At 36.7% G+C, this 5,572-nt stretch overlaps 1 pseudogene; it reads left to right on the forward strand.

The window, feature by feature from the left end:
* The first annotated feature begins 2,734 nt into the window (after positions 1-2,734).
* LOC114214877 (26S proteasome non-ATPase regulatory subunit 4 pseudogene) lies at positions 2,735-3,731 on the forward strand (annotated as a pseudogene).
* Positions 3,732-5,572: the final 1,841 nt, after the last annotated feature.

The following is a 5,572-nucleotide window of genomic DNA, read 5'->3' on the forward strand; positions in this document are numbered from 1 at the left end:
ATCATATTAGTTTTTCTTGGAATATTTCTAACTCACTCTAGCTAATAAAGCATATATTTGCCAAATACTGTGAAGTTATATTTATGTAAAGTACCTTTCATGGGCACCTGGGTGGCTCAGTTGAGTCTCTGATTCTTGATTTCAGTTCAGGTCATGATCTCAGAGTCATCAGGTTCTGCATTCAACAGGGAGTCTTCTTGAGATTCTCTCCCTCTCCCTCTGCTCTTCCCCTCCCCCTGCTTACACATACTCTCTTTCTCTCTCTCTTTCAAATAAGTAAGTAAATAAATAATTTAAAAAATAAAGTACCTTTCAGAGCCTTTCCATCCAGTTTTTATTTTCTAAACATGTTTTTTTTTAATATATTGAATGGACAGTGTTGGGAGAACAACCTACAGAATGGGGTTACTGGCCTTTCCATCCTGTTTTTAAGAAAATAGAAAATTCAATAAACATAATTTGGGCAGAAACACATGTTCTTTTTAAAGCTATGTCATAAGAAGGTATTAATAAAACTCTCAAGCTGACTCAAATTCATATATCGTAAAGGTTGTGATAAAGTTTGTAGATTTAACATTGTTCTAGGAATAAATTAGACATTTCATTTCTTTTATTATTGCCAAAAAAATATTAAGAGGAAAATGCAAAGAAATATCAATGCTATAACAGTATAATCATAAAAAATCAGATTTAAAAAACCAAACAAAGACACAGAACAATTGAGAAGGAGTTTACATGAAGTCTGTGGGATATAAGTATGATATAAAAGATAATACTTTTAAAATGGGTTATGCATATAATGAAATGACTTATTAAAGATATGATGGAAATAACTTCCCCTAAATTACCTAGAGATAGCCTGGAAATATTTTTTTTCAACCAAAAGGACACTTTCAAGAATGAAAAGGGGCACTATTAGGAATTACACTGGGATAACAGGCATACAGTGAGACTGGCCCTGGGTAAACCTGGACCTTTGATCATCCTACTTGAAAAGAAAGATGCCTACGTCTCTGGTGTAGTTGGAGGTCTCCATCTGGAGTCTCTTCTGTGTTTCAGTTATGGAGTCTCTGAAGTACCCCACACTAGGGATCTTTATATATCTGTGAATGTATTTTCATTGTAATCCATGCATTGTAAAGGTAAACCCTCTAAGAATTCCCAACATAATTCCAAAATTAGATCTCAGGCTCTTCACTGTAAGTTAGAGAAAAACAGCTATTTCATGTGCCATACAAAATCCCATGTGTTACTATAGGAGCAGAGGAGGACTAATTTACCACTTGGTTACATATGTCTATTGTTGAGGTAACTCAGAGAAAGCTTATAGCATTTGCACTAAATTGTCACCTAAATAATCTGCACTTGAAAGATTATTTATAGAAGTAAAAAAAATTCAAGTTAGTATTGTCAAGTGTCTATGATAAATTGTTAATAAGGGGCCTACAATTTCAGAGTAAAAAAGTGTCTTAAAGAAAGTCATGCTAACACCCTTAATTTATAATTAAGCAAATTGAAGTTTTAATCAGTTAAGTGATTTAACAAAATGCAATAAAAAATTGGTAAGGAGCTTACTAATCTTGACACTGCACATTCAGTTCTCTTTCCACTACAAAAGACTGTTCCCAATGAAGTGTCGTGGCTGCCTTCTTAATTTGCTTTTGTCCTGTTCCATCATGAGGAAATATTAAATATCCAAGGATCTGAATGTTCCATCCTCTGTATTATGTTAGTCCCCTCAATGCCCCCCTTTGTAAATAAGGGGGCATCTGCTCACTATAATCCAAAATAGAATTTTCTTCCATTCTTAAGATCTCTGTAAGTAGAAAGGGTTCATTCTTAAAATTCTACAACAATCTGAACAATATTGGTCTCTTTCCAGAACGAATAATTCTACAAAATATAGTGACAGAATACAGAGTACAACACAGCAGAATAAAAGGTTAAAGTTCAAATGCTGTAATTTCAAGCTATTGATCAATGGTAATTTTTGGCACGTCTGGGTTAATTCACTGGCATATAGCAAACAAGCAAGTTAGATTAAGTATGAATGATTCATATCAAAGTAACTCAATTACATCAAAATAAAAGTAACTCATTTATTTTAATTTTCATAGATTTACTAAGCCAATACTTTCTTTTTTATTCCCATAGTTGGTCTATACTTCTAATCCATCCATTAATTTTTTGTTTTTGGAAAATGTTATTGTCTCTAGTTAGAACAGAACTAAAAGAAGAAGAAGCAGCTTTAATTAGGACAGAGCTAGAAAAAGAACTATCTTTAAATGAACCACTTGCTAAAAAAATTAGATCAAATTTTATCTTTCTAAAGGTATGATTAATCATCAAATATCTCATATTAATAAGACAGCACAGCAAAAACACTGTTGATCACTTTTCAGTTCTCAAAAACAAGTACGTTGCACTTTTACCTGCCACTTTGAAACATAAACTAAAGTTATCAATCAATTAAAATATATATTCTTCAGTTCAAATGCCATAGTCTTTTGCATGCAAAAGGCTACATTTATATTATTTATATGTATAATATAATGGAATGTAAATTAAAATGATCAATATTTGAAAAGTGATTTTGGAGTATTTTGAAGGTGATTTCCTCAGAGCTATAAAAATTGTGAATTATATTGTTGTTTGATATATTTTCCATGATAGTTCAGCAGTGTTAGATATTATATATTTTATTTCTAACTATAGTGAAATAAAAAAGATCAGTATGAAAATTCACATAGAACTTAAGGCCAATGACTGTGAAGTGCTGACCACACTCACCCCTGACACTGGCTGCATTCTTTCCAAGCTCCACACTGTCCAACCCAAGGGCAAGATCACCTTCTGCACTGGCATCCGTGTGGCCCATCTGGCTCTGATGCACCGACGGGCAAGAATCACAAGATGCGCATCATTGCCTTTGTGGGAAGCCCCGTGGAGGACAACGAGAAGGATCTGGTGAAACTGGCTAAACGTCTCAAGAAGGAAAAAGTAAATATTGACATTATCAGTTTTGGGGAAGAGGAGGTGAACACAGAAAAGCTGACAGCCTTTGTAAAACACATTGAATGGCAAAGATGGAACCAGTTCTCATCTGGTGACAGTGACCCCTGGGCCCAGCTTGGCCGACGCCCTCATCAGTTCTCCGATTCTGGCTGGTGAAGGTGGTGCCATGCTGGGTCTTGGTGCCAGTGACTTTGAATTCGGAGTGGATCCCAGTGCTGATCCTGAGCTGGCCCTGGCCCTCCATGTATCTATGGAAGAGCAGCAGCAGCGGTAGGAAGAGGAGGCCCGGTGCGCAGCTGCAGCCTCTGCGGCTGAGGCAGGGATTGCTACAGCTGGGGCTGAAGGCTCAGACAACGCTCTGCTGAAGATGACCATCAGCCAGCAGGAGCTTGGCCACACTGGGCTCCCTGACCTAAGCAGTCTGACCGAGGAGGAGCAGATCGCCTATGCCATGCAGATGTCCCTGCAGGGTGCAGAGTTTGGCCAGGCAGAATCAGCTGACATCGATGCCAGTTCTGCCAGGGACACGTCTGAGCCCGCCAAGGAGAGGGATGATTATGGACGTGATGCAGGACCCCGAGTTCCTTCAGAGTGTCCTGGAGAACCTTCCAGGCGTGGGTCCCAACAATGAAGCTATTCGAAATGCCCTGGGGTCCCTGGCCTCGCAGGCCAACAAGGATGGCAAGAAGGACAAGGAGGAGAAGAAGAAGAAATGAGCCTGGGGGCAGGGGCGGCTGAGCCTGCTCAGGGGGCTGCATAACTTGGGCAGGATAGATATGTTACCTGTAACTAGGACAACCTAAATAAAGCTTGACTACTTTTGTTTAAAAAAAATTTTTTTTGCTTATTTTGGAGAGAGAGAGAGAGAGAGAGAGAGCACAGGGAGAGGGGCAGAGTGGCAGAGAGGGTCTTAAGCAGAGTCCATGCTCTTCGTGGAGCCCAGCACGGAGCTGGATCTCACGACCCTAAGATCAGGACCCCAGCCGAAACCAACAGTCATTCCTTAACAGACTGTGTCACCCACGCACCTTGATCTTACCGACTTTCAGTGCTTCTTTGCTTTTTTTCATCCTCCTCTGATTTGTCTCTTTAGTAATACCTTGAAAATTATGCATGTGTTCCTATTATTAAAATCTGAAATTTTATAACCATGATTTCCCAAACTACTGTAAAAAATGCATTACTCCTGATACCTTCCCTTTTAGATAAAATATTTAACATGATTTTACTTTTTCTTTTCCTCTTCACCAATGATGTTTTAGAAACAAAACTAATGTAGTTTTATATTAATATATTTTCCTTCAGGGATTATGTTTTAGCATTTGTGTTATCTCACTTTTTAAATGAGATTTAGGTATTTTCTTTGTTTTATCTCCATAATCAATATAATTCCTTTATACCATATTTTCCCATTGCTGAATTTTCTATTACATGAGACAAAGTGTGGGAAAGCCTGGCCCAACACAGGCATTTCATGAATAATATCTGCTGTTACTGCTGTCATAATCATTGTCATCATCATTAAACGGCACCACAATCACCATCAACATCAAAATTTCTCAAGCTGCAAATTGCCTTTTGAATTCATTTACCAATCACAAAGATGATAGATCTAAGTCTTTTGGAAGAAACTGTTCTCTCTCCCTTCCTATCTCTCTCTCTCTCAGAACATTTTGACAATTAGTTGGCTATACAAATAAATAATAGTAGTAGAGGAATAAACAATTTCTATTGTATATTCTTTATAAGATTGTGGTTCTGAGGATGAAAAATTTCTATGAGATTATCTGATTTATGGCCTACTTCAGAAAATTTAGGAAGCATCAAGTGTCACTGTAAAGTCACTATCTAATTCTGTTGCAGAGATAATTCACATCTATAAATCACCATGATTATTTTAAAATAAAAATACATGTCTTCTATTCAAAGAGAAATACTGCCTCAAATAGGAGGCATACTTACCGTGAATTTGACCTAAATTATCATTAAGAACTTTTCTTGACCCAATTCTCTCAAAAAGGATTGCAGTTATGAGTGTGGAAGTGATTTACCGCTGGATTCCAATCTGGTTTTATGTCAAATACCTACCTTCATTAATGGGAATAATGATGAGTTTCAAGAAACCTGGAATTAGAATGCCAAGCCCTAACTTTCCCGAGTACTCATTCCATGTATAAGCTGGAGGAAAGAATACGTTTGGGATTTGTCATCAGTGATAGGAGGAAAACTAAGACAAAAAAAAAAAAGCATGTTGATTACCATATCTTTCCATTGTTTTTCTATAAAGATTTTATTATATGTCAGAGATGATTTACTAAGCTCTTCTTCCATATATGTAACTTTTCTGAGGATGCATTTATGTATCCAACAACAAAACTGTACCCCTTATATAAAATAAGTATGGAAATTCCATTAATAAAAGTTTGAATGAATATTGAAACTGTTTAGAAGTCCAAGTCAGTGGTGGAATATATGTGCAGACTTAAAGTTATGAATGCATTTGCATTTTTAAGGAAGCTTAAATCAATTCTCTTTATACATACCTGTCACAATTTGG

Source organism: Eumetopias jubatus, unplaced genomic scaffold (genome assembly GCF_037043125.1).
Source record: "Eumetopias jubatus isolate StellerSeaLion01/CBP00866 unplaced genomic scaffold, mEumJub1_p1.0 scaffold_8, whole genome shotgun sequence".
Lineage (NCBI taxonomy): Eukaryota > Metazoa > Chordata > Mammalia > Carnivora > Otariidae > Eumetopias > Eumetopias jubatus.